The sequence below is a fragment of the Bombus fervidus genome, chromosome 13, assembly GCF_041682495.2.
Source record: "Bombus fervidus isolate BK054 chromosome 13, iyBomFerv1, whole genome shotgun sequence".
Lineage (NCBI taxonomy): Eukaryota > Metazoa > Arthropoda > Insecta > Hymenoptera > Apidae > Bombus > Bombus fervidus.
In genome coordinates this window covers 8972980-8996002 of record NC_091529.1, presented here as the reverse complement: position 1 = coordinate 8996002, position 23023 = coordinate 8972980, and the positions used below count along the sequence as shown (strand labels likewise).

Genomic DNA, 23023 nt, shown 5'->3' with positions numbered 1-23023 from the left:
TATTAAATAATAAATCTCATATTCGATATAAATAATAGATACAATGTACACAGTAGGTACGTTCAACTTTTCTACGGCAACTGTTTTTGTTCGAGCAAATATTTAAAAGAGAGAAACAAAGCTGACGCGATAATTAGGAACGGAATTTTCACGTTCTTTGAACAGTAGGAAACAGTTTAACGAGTATGACTATGCAACGTATGCAACAAATTACGTAAAAAATTAATTAGCGTAACTTGTTCTAGTTTATAGCTGAAAAAAGAACCAATGCCATGCACGACGAATCGATGGACGTAAAAATACTCGTTCGAAACGCTTCGAACTTGGTCCTAACTAACTCTGTCTATTAACTCTGTATCCTTCTAGAAGACTTTATGGAGTCGTTTGGTATACTACATTGGTATACTAAAAATATGTGCCGTTAAATTGCCGTTATCTTGATTCAAAGATACATCGTTTGGAGAATCCAATTATTCCGTAGGTAAAACTTGGAGGATCTGGTAAATAGCAAGAGTTCCGCCTTTCACGATTACGCTGCATGTGGTTAAGCGTGAAAATATTCTTTTGGCTCGTACTACGTTGCTATTAGGCGCAGAACTCGACCGTAACGGTCCAATCGTTAGCCAAATTTTTAACAACTCCTGCGAGTTCTACTATAAATATATCTAATTGCGCATAAAAATTCTAGTTAAAAACGCATTTAAACTTCCTCTGCTAAAGCCGAAACGGAATACGCTTTCAGATGGAAAACGAGGAAAATGAGAAACTAGAAACAAAGAATTCGATTGCAAGCGTATATACGCTACGTAGATATGTAATTGTTACGAACTAACAGCGTATGAAATTTACGACCGTGTTACGTATACCACGTAAATTTAATTTAAGTAGTCTAAGTCAACGGTAGCTGCTAATTCCAACCAAGGCAGCTCCGATGATTTTGATCTTCGCGTAATTGCGTTTCAAAGAACATTCTCCTCGGCAACGTACACAAGATTCTAGCCGTTGCTCGTTTCTTCCTAAACAATTGTTAACGAAAGGCTGTAACGTTGCCGCTACGAAAGACGACAGATTCTCGTTAACGACATTTTAACGAATAGCGGCTACGGTAGAAACGTCTCGGAAGACTGTGAGAATCAGGATCAGGATCATCGAAGCTGTCTTCCTTAAAGTCAACGTTCAGCCAAGTGCGTATTTACAAATCCCAATTTGTAGAGAATTTTCGAATCAAGCGAGACTCGTATATCGCGTCTTTCGATTCAGCGAGATGAATCATCGGTTGCAATTGGAAATGCCAAACTAGTCGTAGAAAGAGCCGCGTATGGCATGTTCGAAGACATTACACTCGAACGAAGAACAGCTTAATGACGACGTTTATAAATGGAGCAGGCAAACCAGGAATAGTATGGCAATCTGAATAACAAGAATCACGTATGGCGTGTCTAGTCCTCCAAGTATATACCCCGATACTTGCAGTTGCACGCTGTTTAAATGCCTCGATAACATAGGCTAAAGGGATATGCTTCGAACAGCAGATTTGCACGTGATTTCTGATCCCACCATACAGTCACGTCACGAACTGTCACTGTAACAGCAACTATTCTCACGCAGACATCCTGTTGACGGACCACCTCTGTAACTGCGTTATGCACACGTATACGGAATTCTGTTCGCCGACGGACACCGATTGGCCGTGACAACTGTCACGTCAAAACATTTCTCTCGAAAATGCTCAACAATTTGTCACGATGACGCCGTGTTAACCCTTAACGACATATGTACTTCCAATCTATACACGCAAGATTCGACGAAACGTTCCACCAATTCAAACGACAGAATAATACCCATCATCTTCGATACAACGAACATTTTCGTACATCGGTGACGTTCTATCGAGCAGGGGAAATTATATTACATAAATTTGCTTAAGACGCAAATAAAGTTGCCACACGCCTGAGTTCGGATTGAAAAGGAGGATATTTTAACTTTCTCTGACGCGAAGCAACGTCGCATGATCCCTCGTAATCGTAAGGATTTTGATTTAGCTACTTTTAGCGTTAGCTACTTTCGACGAGCATACTAGACGTGTAAAAGAAGCAACGAAGCGGCCGTTTCGTCGCAACCTACGATCGCTTACTTTTTGAGACACATTTTAGGTGCGCGCTTTTCAAAGAGGTTACAGCAGCTAACTGGTTAATCGCGCTTTATTACTTTGCCGATCGATCGTACGTCTGGGAGGACGCAATTCGTATCTAGTTAAGGTACGACGACGTCATGGTACGAATTTTCTAAGGAATTTCGAACATTTCTTCCGACGTAATTGGACGGAACAATGCAATCGTTATATCTGGAAATTTTCCATGTTTTTGCGGAAACGAGCTTTCTTTCAAAGTATCGCGAGGCAAACTTCGTTAGGTGACTCAAGGAGGAAGAATTTTCCGAAGAATCTCGGAGCAACGAGCGATCGTAATTCGTAACGCTCCGTGTCTAAGAAAAGAAGCTGCACAAATATCGCCAGCATTTCCGTTCGTCTGTGCATCTACGTAAATATCTATAACACGCACACACGTACGCGTAAGGCGGCTGAGTCGGTCGATTCTACTCGCACACTTTGAAACGTCGGAGACGACGTCACTGAATGAAAGAGGAACGAGGAGAGGGTAAAGAGGATGGCGCGAAGGAGGATGCCAACCGAGTACTACTCTGTTTGCTAATTACTCGGCGTCGGCACATTTGCATTCACGTTCGCGCCAGCCTCCGACTAGCAGCGTTAACCTTCTCATTAAACGTAATTGTTTGCAATAATTTGATGCCACCTGTCTGCCTCCTGCGACGACCAACCTTACGACCAACCAGCTCCTCCATCGAGTCTCGTCGCACTCTCCTACCTTCTCGACTGTTGCGCCGCTTGCCACGCTCGTCTTCCAGCATTCAATGCTGTCACTCTTACGCACTTGATCGCGTTTTCGTGTTCGTGCACACGTACAAGCGCCAGCGAACCACTCGCGTCGGTCTACCAGTCGTCTACTACTCGAACCGTGAATACGTTGATACGACCATCGCGCGCGCGCTCACGCACCTACACACGCGCGTTCCAAACCAGAGATTCCTGATTCCACTTGCTCCTGAAGGAGGGAGAGCGTGTGCAGTCGTAGCCTGGATCTAGTTGCGAAGGGCTTTTGTTTCAACGACGACGTTCGCCGCATGTACACACACGTACCGCGCGCATGTAATAATAGCGACTTCACACGTACGTTCTTGGACACGACAATTACAGATGAGCCGATTAATTGGTGGAGTCCTCGTCGGATCGGCAGCTATAATAGAACCGAATTGCGGAGTAATAGGCACGTAATTTCTGAACTCTGTGTGCTGGAAATTTATTCATTAACGCGGCTATCCGGAAATTTCTCGGCTTTGTCGTTGCTCGGTCGAGCTTTTCTTCCCAAACCGTGCTCCAACGACGCTACGTAATTTGCGTACCGTGGCAAACTGTTTGCGTGGCGATCTTGTTATTGGCATTAGTCTCGGCGGTTGCTCGATTTGCGTGAAAATTCCGCGACAAATTTCGATACTTGTTCGACCTGTTTGATGCTTCAATTATGTTACTTTATCTTATACATATATATATTACTCCGTCCTGTTATATTTCAACGTATCAACGTATGGCACGACTAAATAATTTCCAGTTATTCTCGTTTAGGATCACAGCGTACCGTTATTCGTCCTGCTCTCTGAATCGTTAGATGGCAATTGGTATTTCTCTAAATTCATCGCACACGGTTTTAAATACGGACGAGCGAATGATCGAGAACTGGGAAAATATTTTGCCGAATAAGTGCAATTCCACGGAGAATCCGTACCAGCGAATTTTCTAGCTTAGCGATATTTTCTCGTGCTGACACTCCCAATATCCATGTTCGTTTCTTCGCCTTCGGCGCAACTCTTTTCCAACTCCGCGTGTATCTTCAATGTTTGCCGTGCAAAGTGAGTACACCTTGTATCATTTCGCGACGCCACACCGAGCCAATAAACATTCGCGAGCGATAAATCCTTCGCCCCGACTTCGTTCCAACGGATCGCAACAAACTTTGCCTTGTGGCAAGACGCAACGAAAGACCTTTCAAACTTTTACACGTTCTCGCCGTTCTTCCCTGCGTATCAATGCGATCCTCATCGGACATCGACCCACCCGTCTTTCGTCTCTTCCTTCGAAATTTCTCAATAAATATAATAATTATCCATGACACCGACTTCGATGACTTTCCAGCAAGTTGTAGAGCTCAAAAATATTTTTGACATTTCTGCTCCGATGCGCTTAACTTTGGATCGGTCGCGTCTACGCTACGATTATACTGAACGCTCGGGTCGCCATGAATTTATAATCTCGCGTTTCAATTTGCAAACACGGCGAGAGAGCCGAGAGATTTTTAGCGACGTACGATAGATCGTTTCGATCGGCTGCCTTATGACGTCTGAGTCTAATCAGATACAGGTCATCGAGCTTCTCGATTTCACTAGAAATTAAAGCGAAACTCGGCACGAATTGACCGAGATCGGATGAAAACTTATTTAATCGTTAGCCAGCTTGATGAACCGCATTGGGGTAGGCTCGGGTCAGATACGTTAATCCGACCACCGCGAGGCATCCGACCAACGTTTAATTACAGCACTGAAACTAATTAATCTAACTAAAAGTCGTCTCTCGGTTTCCTCCAACAGCTAAGACAATGCTCTCCAACAGCCAAGCTACGCTGCGTTTCTTTTCCATCTCCCTGTGTTTAATTGAAACGCGTTATAGTAAACACATCGCGGACGGAGCACAAACGTAGACGACATCCGACGCGCGTCGAAGCAAACACGTAAAAAATATTTTCGAAGAAAAACTTAGAAGAACTACTTTAAAAGATACTCGAGAATCCTTCGAAGGTTCGGGTTTTCTTACGCTACGGAATACTTTACGTAAACTGTAAAGCAGAACTGACTGAAGCTTTAGCGTGATCGGAGACAGAGAAATATTCTTCGGGCAAGCTTTAAGCGATTCCAACTTTTCACAATTATCACACTTGGATACGTACTATGTGCATATACGTATAAAAATGTAAAACTTAAGGTAAATTAATTCGTGAATCACGTACGGTAGACTCGTCGTTGCTTCGTCAGCCGGCGCAAGGGGCACACGCGTTCCGACGCAAACTCTACGTCACGGGTCAGGGCGCGCGGCGTCGATCATTAGAAAGCTCCGCTGAGCGTGAGCCAACACCGAAACAAAGTATGCGCTTAGATGCGCCAGCGAGCCGGGCGTCTCAACGCCGCACCGCAATTCGCTTACAGTTGCTGCTTCCATATCGATATTATCCGTGCTAAAGGGATCGGACGGAATACTATTAGAAGCTTGTTACATACTGTTTATTAGGTATAATTAGTTTCCGTTCCCGGCGAAAGCTGCTTCTCACAGATTCGCCCGACTGAAACTACCATTGCTGATATTTTACGACCTTCTATACATCACATTTATTACACAGCGTGATTACTCTTGTTCTCGCTAAATTATTACACCGGTTCGAAAGAGGTGACCTCATTTTGGACTATGGAAGTATTTCAACAGAGTAGAATATTTTAAAGTACGAGACACGAAATGACTCCTTCGTTACTCTTATTACAATTTATTGAGTTGGCAACTAAGTGATTGCGGATTTTGTCGTTAGGTGGTACTGACAAAATCCGCAATCACTTAGTTGTCAACCCAATATGTGCTAAGAACGAAACTGGAAAATTTCCTCGAGTTGTCGATTTTCTCATTCTTCGACGATGGTATCCATAGAAAACGCTTAGACAGAGGACGTCATAATCCAATTACCTGCAAAGAATCGTCGTTATTCAAGTTGCCCCAGATAATTCTCCTTCGATATTCTGGTATGGAATAAGACACCGTATCGGACACGCGTTTACGACAGCAGCGGCCTTGATAACATCGTCGACAGGAAGATACGAGCTTGCAATTAAAACTGGTTTTAATCCGTTCTTCTGCAAAATCGAGCTCGTATCGCTCCAAACAGCGCCTTGCATACTTTTAACGCGCATACGCCATACGTTACACTGTGCGTAAGGCTACGAGTTTGTACGTTTGCGAAAACGTAGCGCGGACTTTTTAACCGTCGAATTCGACGAACTTTAACGAACTGCGGTAAAATTTCTAACGACGCTAGAGTTACCGTCGAAATTACGCAAGGCCACGAGTCCCTGTGCTCGTTAAACACCAAGTCCCAACCTTAATTTCTTTTTAGTTATGGTAGCGTTGCGTACACGATGGTAATTCTACGAGCGTGGTTGGCGCATACGCGAAGAATTAATTACAGAACGTGATATTTGAAATTATCGCTTAATTCGCGCAACAGACCTTACAGCAGATAAACGCGTATCAGAATTCAGATACTCGGTGTAAGCGATTTACGATCGAAAGAACCGAGGAAAAAGATACGGGGAATGTATAACGGTTAACTATGAACCGCGTAACGAGTTTAGGCAGATTTTGCCGACCGAGCGTGTAAAATTACGATAAGAAATTTAGGGGAAGAAAGTAGGGGAAAAACGTCGGAACCGCTACTCTAGACGAGCCGATAAAAGCATATAAACGCGTAACGTTAAACCGTAAAAAGCGAAGCAAATGATGGAAAAACGGTGTATCGAATCGCTAATTGCAAGATCGATATCAAATATTTCCGATAGCATGGCCGATTTCCAGCTAGCTACAGAATTTTTACATCTGTTTCTCGCACAGACGCATTAACGGTACATTAGCGCGATAAAAAGCCATTTGCGCTAACAGCCAAGCGGATAGAAGCTCGTCGTCGTGATTTCTCTACGACTCCGAGCCATACCTAGCGACTATGAACCGCGATTCGTTTCAACGAATCGGCGATAATACACCGGCACAGCCTTAATGTAGACATTACCGGCTCGATTGCGACCCGATCGCAAGAATCCAGGTCGTCGTTTCTGACGCTTATTTAACGCAATATTTCGCTGGCAACAATATTCAGGAGCGGCGGTGAACCGTCTCGCCAGATAAAGGCGAAGAGAAAAGCAAGCGGAGACGAAATAAGGCCAGAGAGAAAAAGAAGAAGGGAATTGGCGCTTCGCGCGACTCTGCTATCCGAGCAACACTCGTATAAGACCACAGCTAAGCAGCTTATCTGTTGATGATGCACTGTATTTTCCGCCCACCGTACACTGCTGCTGCTAGACACCGGAGCACCGGAGTGTTCCCGCTTGATAGCGTGTCGTTTTCTACCGCACATAACCCGCCCTTTATTCTCGCTTCCTCCTTACCAGTCCTTACACAGTCCCCTTGGCTACGTTTTCCCTCCGACGCAACCACCGGCTTTGCTATCGCCACTACACGCCGACGCGCCACGTCGCTGTGTTTTCTATCGTTCGCCAAACTATCCTTCTCCTTGCCTGGCTACCTTTTTCTCGGAACCGCCAATTTCTGTCCGGACCAGTCACCTTGTCAAAGCCAGCGCGACGCGGACTTGGCGTCCAACGCGCTCCGACCAATTAGTACGGTCTTCGTTGCGCTGTAACTTCGACAACGTATTCGAAATTAGTGTGTCTGCCCGTTTGGGAAATACATACGTTGAAAGTTGACTCTCCGCTTCGCCGTGGAAGCGAGCAAATAACGGGCTTGGCGAGGATTTAGGCGAGCGAAATACGTAGATACACCGTGTCACGGTACACGGCCAAAAAATCCTGATCTTCCGAAAGGGAAGAGGCAAAAGGCAGAAGAAAGGTGTAGCGGTCTTTACTGATTGCTTTCAACGATCGATACTTGGAGAACTAATTTTTCTCTCGTAAGAATTAATGACGATGTTCCAATTATTATTGTCAATTTATAGCCACGAAGATTTATCACAACGACTAACCTTGTAATTTACATATTTTTCGCACGATAAATGTCAACTTGAGGATTTAGCGGCATTAGTTATTCGCTTAGAACCAGACTAATATTATACTAAACGCTAGTTTATGGTAAAAGTAGTTACGTATACAGCGGCCATCGATCAAGCATGAGCGCGTATGTACGTGAAAAAATTCTGCTGGGAATAAAATGAAAGGTGCAATATTACAGGTTCGAAGGGGAAAGAACGTGTGCGTTATATAAATTCGCAAGAATTTACAGATCTTCGCTCGTTAAACAACATCCTGCAAGCGTTATCAGAATAATTTTGGTTACAATGAGTTTTGTTCGCGTTAATGCTACTTTAATCGCTCGATGAAGCACCACTTTTATACTTTCTTTCCTATGATATTAAGGATGATCCATAGTCAATGAATATTGACAAATTGTTATTACCTGGCGGCGTATATTTTCCGAATTAATCTCATCGTCGATCGTAATAAGATCGTAAGAACGATCGTTGTGATCGATCACAGACGGCTAGTGTCTCCTTCAAAATCGCTATAATTATTTTTCCAGCAACTCGTCCGATCGGCAACGTTTTAATCGACGCTAATCTCGTGACTGCACACATTTAAGCTCGAATCCTTTCCAGCTTCTTCCATCGTGAAGAAGGTTTCAATTGTTCGACTAAAACTCTACTTTGACATTCAGCGACTCCTTCAAAATCGCTATAATTATTTTTCCAGCAACTCCTCCGATCAGCAACGTTTTAATCGACGCTAATCTCGTGACTGCACACCTTTAAGCTCGAATCCTTTCCAGCTTCTTTCATCGTGAAGAAGGTTTCAATTGTTCGACTAAAACTCTACTTTGACATTCAGCGACTCCTTCAAAATCGCTATAATTATTTTCCCAGCAATTCCTCCGATCAGCAACGTTTTAATCGACGCTAATCTCGTGACTGCACACCTTTAAGCTCGAATCCTTTCCAGCTTCTTCCATCGTGAAGAAGATTTCAATTGTTCGACTAAAACTCTACTTTGACATTCAGCGACTCCTTCAAAATCGCTATAATTATTTTTCCAGCAACTCCTCCGATCAGTAACGTTTTAATCGACGCTAATCTCGTGACTGCACACCTTTAAGCTCGAATCCTTTCCAGCTTCTTCCATCGTGAAGAAGGTTTCAATTGTTCGACTAAAACTCTACTTTGACATTCAGCGACTCCTTCAAAATCGCTATAATTATTTTTCCAGCAACTCCTCCGATCAGCAACGTTTTAATCGACGCTAATCTCGTGACTGCACACCTTTAAGCTCGAATCCTTTCCAGCTTCTTTCATCGTGAAGAAGGTTTCAATTGTTCGACTAAAACTCTACTTTGACATTCAGCGACTCCTTCAAAATCGCTATAATTATTTTCCCAGCAATTCCTCCGATCAGCAACGTTTTAATCGACGCTAATCTCGTGACTGCACACCTTTAAGCTCGAATCCTTTCCAGCTTCTTCCATCGTGAAGAAGATTTCAATTGTTCGACTAAAACTCTACTTTGACATTCAGCGACTCCTTCAAAATCGCTATAATTATTTTTCCAGCAACTCCTCCGATCAGTAACGTTTTAATCGACGCTAATCTCGTGACTGCACACCTTTAAGCTCGAATCCTTTCCAGCTTCTTCCATCGTGAAGAAGGTTTCAATTGTTCGACTAAAACTCTACTTTGACATTCAGCGACTCCTTCAAAATCGCTATAATTATTTTTCCAGCAACTCCTCCGATCAGCAACGTTTTAATCGACGCTAATCTCGTGACTGCACACCTTTAAGCTCGAATCCTTTCCAGCTTCTTTCATCGTGAAGAAGGTTTCAATTGTTCGACTAAAACTCTACTTTGACATTCAGCGACTCCTTCAAAATCACTATAATTATTTTCCCAGCAATTCCTCCGATCAGCAACGTTTTAATCGACGCTAATCTCGTGACTGCACACCTTTAAGCTCGAATCCTTCCCAGCTTCTTCCATCGTGAAGAAGGTTTCAATTGTTCGACTAAAACTCTACTTTGACATTCAGCGACTCAGACTCGTATATTGACCGCAATCTTACCTCTCGAAAGAGACGATATAAAAAGGAAAAGAAAAAAGCTGAAGGAAACTTTGCAATCGCGATAAAAGTCGTTCGCAACCCAAGTATACTCGGTCGGTCGCTGCTTTCCTTCCACGAGACATCTGAAAGCGTCACGGAAGATTCTTTAGGGCACCTAGCCTCGAATCCCAACAGATTACACAGTCTACGATGTCTCCCTTCCAGCTTGTAAACGATGTTCGCGGCAGCAGCTTCCTTCGACGGACAAGTCCAAGTAAAATCATTTTTATCGCTTTATATTTTGATACCCGTCGGCAATATGCTACTCGTGGCCAGTTTCGATGAACGTTTAGAAAGCCGCGTCGTATCCCTGGCGAATTGTTCGATCGATTCCATGCGAGTAACCGATCGAATTTACGTTACGTGGCTGCGCGTTCTCGAAAACTACCACCCGAACAAACTAGGAGATCCTCATCGAAGTGCAGCTGCTATTCTATTCGCTTGGCAACTAAGTGGTTGCGGATTTTGTCATTAGGTGATATTGACAGAATCCGTAATTACTTAGTTGCGAACTAACGTTAGAACTACCACACCAGTCAAATTGATTGGTTCTACAATTTTATAAACGTGTCAACCCTCGTTTAGGGATCATAGTTCCGGATGGATTAATAATACCAAAAATATACTACATAACGTGGAGTTATTACGTACTTTTATTTTTATTACTTGTATTATTACGTACTTTTTAAGGATCATTTATTTTGACTGGTTTTGGTAGAAATATCTCCGTGTTAACTATCGGTAGTTGTAGTGTTAATTCGAGTGATTCGATTACAAGCAATCCTATGTTACACGTATTATGCGTATCCTCGTGCTCGTCGTTATTCATTACTACGTTTTCAATCTACGATATTCTCAAAGTATGGAATTGGGAAGAAAACAGGTATTAAACTCATTCGTCGAATGACACTGACAGACGAAAAGACCCAGACAAATACGTAATCTTACTGATGTATTATGTTACAAACACATGGAGGAGCGTACAAAGCCGTCTGTCCGACAAAAGGAATCCTTCAGAAAGGGGAACCGAGGAAGAAAACTTGCAGGAAGCTGGCTGTCTCGCGTCCAAGTCGCTACGGGCTTTCAATCGACATTGATAGATAGGAAAAAATATTTGACATTAGAAAGATCCTTTGGAAACTGATTTCTCGTGCAGCTTATGCGGTTGTCGCGAGTCGTTCTAGCTCGGTTCTAAGCTAAATAATTCTATACGATATTCTCCGCTAGATTTGATAATTTCGTTCGAATTATCGCTCGTCCACAGTGCTGTCACTGGTCGCTAACATCGAGCGAAAAAGACACACGTACGTCGTGACGCAACGTGTCCGTTGTGCAAGGTAGACATTTCCAAAATAGAAGAAACGTGTAAATAGAAGAGCGGCAAATATCATAACCATTAGCAGTTGCATCGATTTCCATGGAATATATTTTGTACCAAATGCCAACCACGATAAAATCCTATTATTACCTCTGAAAGCTGATTTTAACGTTCGTTGATTTTTCGTCGGTGAACGTCGATTGACCGAGTTCTAAAAAATTCACACCAACGACACGAGTGATCTTTGTCCGATTTTATCGAACGCTACTTACTTAGGTACATATGTACGTAACGATGAAAAGGAAGGTGGAAGGTTTTTAAATAATTATTTAACCGATTTATAGTCTTGATATCGACAAAGTTTTTAGCTATTATCAGAACGTAAATGGAGATACTGTTTGAGACGACAGAGTTTACGGCAAAGACGCTCGGTCTTTGTTATTTCTAAGATCTCGAGCAACGATAGAAGACATTTCCTTCGTCAACCACCGTAGCCAAGAGTCAGCCCGAGAATCGAGTCAAGCGTTAAGCCAAGAAATTATTTTGTGGCCGCGGAAACTTCTTCCAGTCACGGTGGATTACCACGTGCTATGTATATACATACTCGCTTCTGCACTCTCGATATCAATAGAGGCGTCATGAACCCGGAACATGGCCCGGGATTTCCCATTGATCTACAGCCGCTGTTCGCTAGCGTTCCAGCCCTCTGATAGGCTAAGCGATTCCAGGCACTGGAAACCTGTCCGAGAGAGCGAACAGTCGCCCATCCGCCATATTATAACGGATAAAGATTAGAATTAGAAGAAGAAGAAGAGGGACGATGGACTCGATGGACGATTGACTCGCCATGTTTCCAATTGTCGTTCTTGATAACGTGCGACGTAACGTAACGACCGTTGAAGTGGTCATCGTTTCTAAGAAAACTCTACATCTGGTCTTTTTAGTTTTCCAAACCGTAAACAGTAGATAGGCGACGTTTTATAAAAAGGCGAATGAGCAATAGCCCATTCGTATACTTTATTAACTGCAGATAGTCAGTACAGACTGACTTACCGATTAAAGGACTGGGGTTTTTATCCACTCATTATGATTCACATATCTTATGGGTGGGAGTCCGGCTATCGTCTTCTCTTATTGCTATCGCATGACTAAGCGTTATTGACGTGTCCGACGTCCCCAGATGTCCGGATTTTGGGTGGCGTCGCAACTTCAGGGTCTTCGGTCATAGATCTGGATCAGCTCATATTATATTCCGACTTGTATTTACATTTCGGTATTCAAAATATATATTTTCTACCTTACAATCTATCCACGCGTTCCTTTGTATTCGCATACATCTAACGATCTCAACAACGACGAACGCGAATTTTCGACGGTAGATCGTCTCGACGATGAAAATTACTAAAATACAGAAAATATCGAAATTTTGTTATCGATTTGCAGCTTATTCGCGAATACGCGTACGTCTTCCGATGACGCTAATAAATTTCGAGTAAGCGACGACGATTAACGGGCGATTCGTAGCGATTTTTCGCGAGGCAAGGGATGCAGAATGCAACGAGATCGAGTAGAGCGTCGCGTCGGCTGACGTGGTGGCTCGTGCAACGGGATAAAATGATGCGATTCCGGTATATGTTATGTACACAGATATACAGGGCGCGAGGATAGGGGAGAGAAGAGAAGCGTAGCGCTGCGTGTTAACGAATAAAGAATGGCATGTTGCACCAGCTGCATCGGATGGGACGCGGTGCACTGCAAAACGACATGCAACCGACAACGTGTCGGCAGGAACAAAAAAGAGGTCGTAGGTAAAAGGACAAAAGTGAATAGCCAAGTCAGCTTCTGGGGCCACCGGCTATCTATAGATGAGATAATTGCGATCAAACCTTTTAATAGGAGAACCGAGAAAATTTCAACTGGCAGAGCTGGTTTGTGGAACTGCGCGCGGAACGCTGAGTTTTCCAATGAATCCTACCCCTGTGCTTTTATACGCGGAATTCGCAATTCCATTGAATCTCATCGTTAAAAAAATCCGATATTTCATTTAAAAAAACGCCATTAGTCCGCAAATCATCTTTTTTCTTCCATCGTCTGTAAAGAAACTGACGTTGCTGAAACACGCCGATAACTTCCAAGCATCTTGAGCGCGGGAATTTTTACTAGCTAGAAAACCAAGGAACATCGACAACCAGGTTTTCAACGCGGATAAATAGCTTAAACTTTAGGCTGTTAAATTCGCGATAGCGTAAATACTTGCTTACACGGATGCTCGTGTACGAAGTTACAGCTATTACAGTTGTATCGACGATAGCTTGGTAATAAAAATTACGCGCGTTAAATTTAAACCACTATCGTTCCGTATAAAGAAAGAACATCATCGCAAATCACGTAATTCGCGTGCCACTGGTTATACGTAGCATCGTACTAGCTACAAATCGTTAACTACAAATGAGAACAAATCTTCGCTACGAATTTCTTTATCTCGGTCGTAACAACGAATCGAATCTATAGGGAAATTAGAAATTTCACGAAAGTAAAGAAACTTACTACGGAGAGAAACGCTACTAGCCAACAACTCCCTTACGACGACGCGAACACCCTGTACGCTTGGTCAATGCAAGGATATAGACGCAGACACCAACACCATTTGCCGGTATTTTCTACTTTATGCACATTTACACGTTCCTAAACGTTCCGTTGCTTCGAATCGCACGTATGTCGTTGGAGTGTAAAAAATTGGATCGGTTATAAACGTCAGAACGCATCCACATGCAGTAAAAGCTGGAAAGCCGGAATAAAAGCTGTCAACGATCCCATCGATCTGCCGCCAATTTCCTCGTTTCTCCGTTTTCCGTGCCATTCGCATACGTAGACCAGACCAATTCATTGTACGGCCTGCGGCATCGGTCTGCGAAAGAAAACGCGTTCGCTCCCCCAGTGTGAAACTCTCGACCGACTGTTTATCCGGTTCATTTATCTGCCAGTTGGAGTACAGGTCGCGTTACATTCTTCGCAATCCCCGCTTTCGATAGAAACGAAACGCGGTTGGTAAACGCGAACGATGCGACGTCGTAACTTGGAAACGACAAATTCACCACGAGGTTAATAAACAACGTGTTGGTATAGAGAAGGCGGGAGAGAAAGTAGATGGACGCGATACAGACAGAATTAAACGGAAAAACAGCAAAGGAAAAAGAAGAAAACCGGCGGTGGATAAAGAGGCGAGTAAAAAGCGCGCTCCCGTCTCATTTCGCGTACAGCGCGAGAACATCAAAAGCAGCCGTCGAAATTGTCTGGAATGAAAGTGGGTTGCGGGTTGAACGGTCGAAAAAAAAAAGCAAAGAGCTGGACTGGCACGCGCTATCGTTCCAGTACGATCGATGCGAGCCGCCAAAAGAGCGAACATGTTGGGAAATCGAGACGTGTCGCGCAGCTGATTGTGAGTCGGCTGCACACTGGCGGCTGCTGGGATCGGGTCATCGCTCGTTACCGTTACACCGCGCTGGCCGCGATACCATTCGTTTCGTCTCGCGTATTTCACCTGGACAAAGGGAGGATCGCGTATCGATCCAACGTCTCGTGTTTCCGTCGATTAAATTCTCTCGTCTTCGACGATGGTGGGAAATCGACTTGCCGAGAAAAATCTACGAATCTTTTCCACATTCCTGAAAACTGAAAACGATTCGTTCTTCCGCTATCGCGTCGTATCGTCGACGATAAATCACTTAACGGAAAACATCGTCAAACGTTCGATCTCTGAGAGAAGACGACGAAACGCTGCAAGTCCAAAAGCGAACCGAATTCGCGATATCGTAGATAAATCGCGTGTAAACCAAAATCAGACCAGATGTAATTCCCATCTAGCATCGATTGAGCGTACAATCCAATCGATATGAAAAAAAAAAAAAAACTGGATTAATACCGGACGATTTCAATTGGTACGATACAGGAGTAACAGGCTTCGACTAATAGCAGAGGAGAAATCAATTTGCAATTGTAATTCCTTGGTATTGCGCGACATTTTCAAGCGCGCATCGCTGGCGTCACACCCTTTTCGTTTCGCATACTTTAGGAAATAGGGTCATGCACGGCTACCAGCTAATTAACGGGAAGATTTCCGTGCGTAATCATTTTTCGAGGTAAATAAATAGCGATCGAGCTCGTAAAGGTTTCGGAGCTAAACACCGCGATATTGGAAAAACGAGTTTATCGCCAAGTCACCGCATTAACCGCACGTGTCGCGATTTTAGCAAAACATCGTTCTTTCGAACGACAGACCCGCGTACTACGCGTTCTAGTTCTTAACTAGCAAGTGGAAAAAATAATCCAACGTGGAGCTTTATCCTCCGTATTCCGAGAATACGAGAATCCGTGCCAAATGTCAAATCGTTGACATCGAATTTTTCAGATACGTTCGTCTATCGATTCTTCTTATTATATTCCTTACTCTTCCTTGTTTCCTCTTCCATAAACGATACGATCCTGTATCCATAGCCGTGTAACAGGTTACGCGGATAGAAAAATTACAAAATCGATTGAAAATATTTTCCACGAAATTGCGTTTCGACGTTTAACTATAAATTCCTACGACCCTATATCGCGCAATATTTTCCGCTTGCAATTGCCGTGTAGTAAAAATTCACCGGATCTATCGACCGAGTCGATCGATCATTGTCACGCATCAAAAACAATGGAACGAGACCGATATGAAGGCGGTTGGTCGGCGTAAATTGTAAACCCATCCATAGCCGGACGATCACTTTATTCCTGACACTCTCGATGAAACGTTCTTTCTGGAATTGGCACGCCGCGCCGAGCCGAGCCGAGTCGCGCTGCGCCAGTCCCCACAGTTCTATTTGCGAGTAAGTCTGATTAATCGGAACAAGGGTAAACACGACACGATTGCCATTAACACGCGTATACGTTTGATCCGTTTACGGGTCTCTCGCGCCTCCAGGCACTAGCTTTGCTACGTAAACACATTTACGTGGCTCGCTGTGAAAGGTTAATGATAATGTAAGTTCGCGTGCGATAACCGCAAACCCAATGCGTTCTATACCTAAAAACGTCGGCCGGTGAACCGGGTTACCTGCGTTTCCTTCCTTCGACGAAGGTTGGCCCGTTTCCGAAAATTACATTACAAAACACTGTCACAAATCGTACAAGCGGTCGATCTGCTTCGGTTTTTTTAATCCGCTTATTCAAACTACGAAACTACAACAGTGTGTTAACTGCAGTTTCGTCCAAGTTCACCGACCTCTTAACCTCGTACAGGTACATACTTTGAGTTACAAGTTACAGGTATTGAATTCAATGAATCGGTTGATTAGGTTGCGCAAAGAAAGGATGGGGAGGGAGATGGAAGGGAGCGAGACTTCCTAACTAACGTATTTAACCAACTTGGTAACGTAACTTCGTAACTTGGCAACGTATTTAAGGCGAGAATTTACGAGAATTACTACATATATTCGTGTAAATCTTGCCGATGGCAAGAGAGCTGTGTACATTGTAGTTTCCTAGTAAACTGCTATCATTTATATCGCTCGGATTTTATTATAAATTCTTTCGATTCGTTCGAAAACCATTTTATTATACGGTACTCTTATTTCTGAAATGTAAACGTAACTTATGTATACTCTAGGCTCCTGCAATGCGTTCTAATTCCTAGTGGACAGCGGATATTTCCGCGAATGTATACAATTTAGATACAAGTTTACTCGGTGTTACGTGGTTTGCGCTTAACCGGAAACGGTAGAATATCTCACGAGGGATTAAAGTTATTAAAAAGTGTTTTAACGAAAATTGTTTGGTTCGAACGAAGACATCGTATAGAGCAGATCATTCTTTTCTTTTTTTTTTTTTTTTTTTTTTTTTTTGGATACAGTAGTAAGAAGATTTCGAGAAGATGTTAAGATCAACTTCGTTTTTTAAACGACGCAATATATCTTTTGATACATTAGTCGAAGCACCTCGTCGTTCTTTTCTTATATTTTGAAAAGCATCAAATTCAAAAGTATTAACTTTGATTTATCAAATTTAACGCGTCTTTCCTTGTCTTTCATACGTTGAATTCGACAAATCGAAATTAAAACATCTGCTAAACTAATAGTTCCTCCACACGAATGATACCTTTTTATAGGGAACGCGGAGATCGACCGATCGATGTACTAAAAGATATTCCATTAAAAAAAAAAGCGAATTTGCCACTCGATCCGCAAAGCAATAATTTAATCCTTCGTGAGGTATTTTATCGTTTCCGGTTAAACGAGAGACTTTTTTATGTATACGCAGGATCATAAAAATGTTTTGCAAGATCCTAAAAACTTTTGCATTTCTTGCGCGATACGTATATATGTTTATACTCGATATCTCGTTACAATTTACGTAAAAGATGTATTTACCTCGTCAAATCGATCGTTTATCGGTAAATTCCTATTAGACACTGCTATTGTTACAGCATTCGTAGCAATAATTATACAGCGAATACCGGCTATAAACCACGTCAAACTATAAACCACATATTTCCAATTTTGAATGGTTGGTTGAACGTCAGATGTTGCAGATTGCGTTTCGAATCCGGATGGTCGAGTTTGATTAAAACTACGCTATTATCTATAAATTGATAACCTGAATCGCGCATATCGTATTATGTACCACAACGAATCTTGTCTTTAACGGCTGAATTTTTTAACACGATGCTGTGTCTCTAATTTCCCTATTTACGTAGAACTATGCACATACGGTTTACGTATATCTGGATAATATTATCGTTTCCCCTTCCCCTCTTTTTTTTTCTTCTTTTTTTAACATATTTCTCGACTCTCGAATTTCATCCAACCGTGCAATATGAACGAACATTTTGCAAGGATGCATGCACGTGAAGCTGCAATTCATTTCAGTCAGATAAAATCATTTTAACATAAAGCCCATGACACAGAATTTATTAAAATTTGGTTGAAAGCTCACGGCGCATAATTTTGTAAACATTGTATTTCATGGTAATCGAAGCATAATATAACTTACATCCAAAAATATTCCAAGTTTTCAATTGAAGTCGCGCTAAATGAATTTTACAATTCGCGTATGCGACTTTGCTAAAACTCGTAAATATTAGAGAGAGAGAGAGAGAGAGAGGCGAACTCGTTTCATAATTGAAACATCGTAACGTTTCAAGTACTGCGAAATATAAGACATGAAATATTTAGAATTGTTAATACGTTACATCTAATATGCGCCTTTATCGAAACATTCGTAGCGAAAGAAATTACGTCACGATATGATCTTCGAATTTTGATTAAAATCAGCCGCGCGAAAGAGACGCTGGTTGGAGCATAAAATTTTTATCGCTTACGCTGATCAAATACGAACAAACCTTTTAGCCAAAGAGAATTCCAATTGCTTCTACCAAATGAATCTATGAACTTTCGTATTTGCTTCATCTTTTCAGAACGATTCGTACGCTTTGCTGTGTATATCAAAGGAATGTTGATAAGAAAAAAAGATTTCGAGATTGCAAGTCAAATACATATATTCCTACATGTATAAACTAATTGAATGGAAACTCGAGAGATACTACGCTTCGTATCTGCAGGCGAGTAAGGCCGAGTGAATGACTAATTTACGCGTAGTTAATCCGGACACTGGAGGCAACGATAGAGGAGATTGACTCGAGAAATATCTGCGCGTTATTAGTCTGAGAGACGAGAATCGCATATCGTTTACGGTATTACCACGTTCATTTCCCATTCAATTGCCATACCTTATCCAGGAAACATTTTCATGATGCGATGGTCAGCGTTGCTCGCTTCGGTCGTTTCTTCCCTTAATTTCCCGTGTGCACGGAAATCCAGGTGAACGTGCAACGATAAATCACTTCTCCAAAATCTTGTACGCTAGGCGACGATTAAGTAGCCGAATGGAGTCGCGGAGATTTATTACTTGCAAGAAAGTTGAACGTGTATAGACGATATTCATAAAATATCGGGCCGAGCGAAGAAAGTACGACGCGCGCCACGCAAGTTGCTCGTGCGAAAGTTCGCAACGTACTGGGGCTGTTTCTCTTGGAAATTTCCAACGTTCGACTTTCAATGTCGTCCGTTTTCGACGATTCTATCGGAAATAGTAACGACGCTATGCCGCAATGACAACAGAGTCGGTGCGTGTTGTGATAATAACGAGGCACGCGGGCGACCCTTCGTTCGGTGATTTGACAGTTTTTGGAATTAAAGGTTCGGTTCGACGCGAAATTACGCGCATTTCGTCGCCCCATTTAATAGCCGCTTAACGAGAAAGTAAGAGGCTGCTCGTGTTTTCGTCGAAAGAGAAGCGTCGTTTCGTGTTGCGTGGCGTGGCGTCGGGCACTGTGCAGTTTTCTTCGCGCCGATTAATTTCCGCTAGCTTGGACACTGCCACTTTATTACTCCTCTCGCCAGCCAAGGAACAGGGCTCGAGTAACTCTTCCGTACTTGGGATTTTTCCAGCTCGTTTTCCACCTACACACGTTCAACAGGAGGTACGTTGCGTTTTCGTCTTTCTTTCAACCATCGGCTATTTCCTTCCACTCAATTACGCGTTAACTCGTAACATTCCGCCGGCAGTTGCCGTGTTAACGAAATCGATTCTCCTTTGATAAGGATACGCTGTCCGAATAAATACGCGGAACGTATCGATGCTTTCGCTTTAAAATCAGTGCGCCAGTATCAAGTGCGTTTAACGACAGCGTATATTTAATTGACGTATGTACGTACTCCGGTAATTCAATGTCACGAATTTCGTTGCGAATTAGTCGTCGCATTTTCTTTCTTTTTCACACACGTATATGAAATTTGTATGGTTAATATTGTAGCGTAAAATTTGCCGTGCTTTATAAATAACGAAAATTTTATCCGTTGACGTACAATAGTTCCAGAATATACATTTTCTTTTTTTTTTTTTTTTTTAATCTTTTTTACACAGAAATAATGTAATTTCCGTCTTAAATCGATAAATCGTACAGAACGAGTTCCAACGAGTTGTATTAATTTATATAAATTTCACAAATTTTACATATATTTTGGCTTCCTTTCAAACAGGAAATTCATTTTCGGATACTCGACACATAATATGATATTTTGTTTCTATAGAAATATACAGTTACGGCTAAATGCGTTTCGGTTTGAAATTGGTAACGTTTTTGTGCAAAGCTATGTACGCGCGCATTCGCTGAAGTTCGACAGTTTGAAGTAACTACACGCGTCATAACGTCGCTGTTTCAATTACCGAACAAAATGGGCAATCGCTGGTTAATACGAAATTGGAAGAAAAAAACAGAAAGACATGAAATTGTGGTAGTCGTTTCGTCGTTGAATCGATCAAAGTTCACAAAATGAATTATACGTTAACGAAGTTAGCCGAGAGTTAGAAACTTGCAAGAACTCTGACCTGGCTTGTACGTATACCTAGCGTAGAATACATTTTACTTTTAGTAAAAACGGTATCGTTGATCGATCGTTCGATCGAATAGTTGGAACTCGCGAACCGCATACACGCGGTATATCGTAATATGATAGTTAAGTAGAGTAGAAATTTCGTCTTTAAATCGACTTATTTCACATTCGAATAATCGTTTCACTAACTTCGATATTAAAACGCGAAAAAGACACAATTTTCCAAATATCGATAGATCGGTCGCGTTATCGAACGGTGCATATAAGACCAAGTACATTATACGAATAAGTTGGCATAATTCGAAGATATCGATGATATATGAAATAGTATCGGGAATGGAATTACTGGATCATCCACGGTCCAACTGTAAACGTCGTCTTATGGAAAAAATGCGCTGGATTTCCGTAAACATCGACATTTTTAGATTTACATTTTCTACGTTTACCGAGTTCGTTTCGTTTCTTCGTCTCAACGTACGAATATACTTTTCACTTGAAATCAAGCATTAATCGCGTTTTAATAAGTACAACGTGTTACTTATCCACGTAATATAGGATACAGCTTCGTTTCCCTTTGCCTTTCCGTTGCTACTGTTATATCGGAAATGGAACGAATGGCCGATTAAAATAAGTCTGGGATCAGCGTAATACCACGGTAAAAGTTATTTATCGCGTTTAATGGATTTCATCTAACGAAAGCAACCACACTTTACCGCGTAATACGACACGTATTACCATTTTTACATATATATATATTTTTTCATACGACTTTTTCAAATGCATTTTTATGCGAGCTCGTAGCTTCGCACCAACGTTCCCGCGAATTACCGGCGATTTTAACCATAAGCGAGTTACCTAAACGCCCGTCCAAGGTAACGTAATCGATTTTTAAAAAGAATCGCAGCTGACGTCGGCTTTCAGCGTCTTCCGCGCTATTTATTTATTTATTCGCGTGGAACGCATTCAACTTTCCCAGCTTGTAGCTGTCGACCGCGATCTCTTACATCAATTTCAGCCTGTCATTCCGCAGAGAGTAGAGTACCGTGAATTCAAACGAAAAACCGCAGTCTCGCGAGCAATCTATGGCGAACTGGATGTACAGTGTACAAGCGGCAAGCCCTCTCCGCCGTTCTTCGTCCTACCGCGGCCCCTCCCTTTTTTCTTTTCTCTTCTTTTTCCTTTCTCTGCCACGACCAAGCGTGAATCGTGCGTGAAAATGCTTTACGCTGCGGGTACAGGACCGAGAGGGTGGCACCCTCGTTCTTACCTACGGTTCTCGAGTTGCCGGAGTCGGACGAGGAAGAGAAGCGAAAGAGAAGCCTCTCGCGCCCTCGAGAAATCTCGCGTGTCGCATCTGCAAGCACGAACTAGATCCGAGGAACCGTTGCGCGCCGCGTTTCCTTCGCCATAGCCTCGTCATATTATCTGGCGTTCGTTTCACTCGACTCGAGGTCCGACTAGCCTCGATTTCGTACGTCTAGGAGAAGTGCAGTCACGTACGCTGTGTAGACCGGGGACGAACGGTAATTCGGATAGCGTAATCGACGACGATATTGCAAAATTACGACGGTTATAATTTGCTGGAACCGTTTAAACCCGGCGAAGAACATCGACGTAGAATACGTTTGCAGCAGAGGATACCTCTTACAAGCGGTCGTATAGTTTTATCGAGTTTCGTGCGGAAGAATCAGCATCCATTTATATGCTACCTGCACAACTGCCAGGCGAACGTTAGATTGACAAGAAGATAATTGAAATTTCGCCGAGCGAAGGAGACGAGAGACCATAACTGGGATTTTCTTGGCTGGAACTTTCCAATTAACATAAGCATCGTGATTGTGTTTTTATATATATACCGCACGATGTAACTTTTCGCTGACTCTATGCGAAACGTACGTGGGTAATTTCTGTTCATTCAACGCTAAGCTATTTATGATCGTAGACGTGGCTTTTTCAACCGAGCGTTCCTACGACAGACGCGGGTTACACTTTTCATTCGAGTTCTGGCAAAATGTAATTCTTCCAAGTTGCATCCGGTCGAATTCGTTCTTCGTTTCTTACCATCTCCGAAATGGAATTTTTCCCAAATACTCGTCGATATACGTGGAATTATCTTACCGTCGGTCTGCTTGTCGAATAAATTCATCTGTATAATTCGAATCGACCAACAGTCTCGTAAATTCAGCTCGATTTTCTCAATTTGCTGACGTCGATTAAATCATCGGATCGACGACGCT

General features: G+C 42.5%; 1 protein-coding gene across 5 annotated transcripts in view; it reads right to left on the bottom strand.

Annotated features, from left to right (window-relative positions):
• LOC139993740 (hemicentin-2) overlaps positions 1 to 23023 on the bottom strand; it is a 258897-nt gene that overhangs the window by 198561 nt on the left and 37313 nt on the right. For 2 of the 5 annotated variants that reach the window (XM_072015743.1, XM_072015747.1), the window contains exon 1: positions 19121 to 19395. The exons of the other annotated variants lie outside the window; for them this stretch is intronic. The gene's annotated coding sequence lies outside the window, so the exon portion shown is untranslated. Of the gene's footprint in view, positions 1 to 19120; positions 19396 to 23023 lie in introns of those variants that run through there. 5 annotated transcript variants of the gene reach the window in all.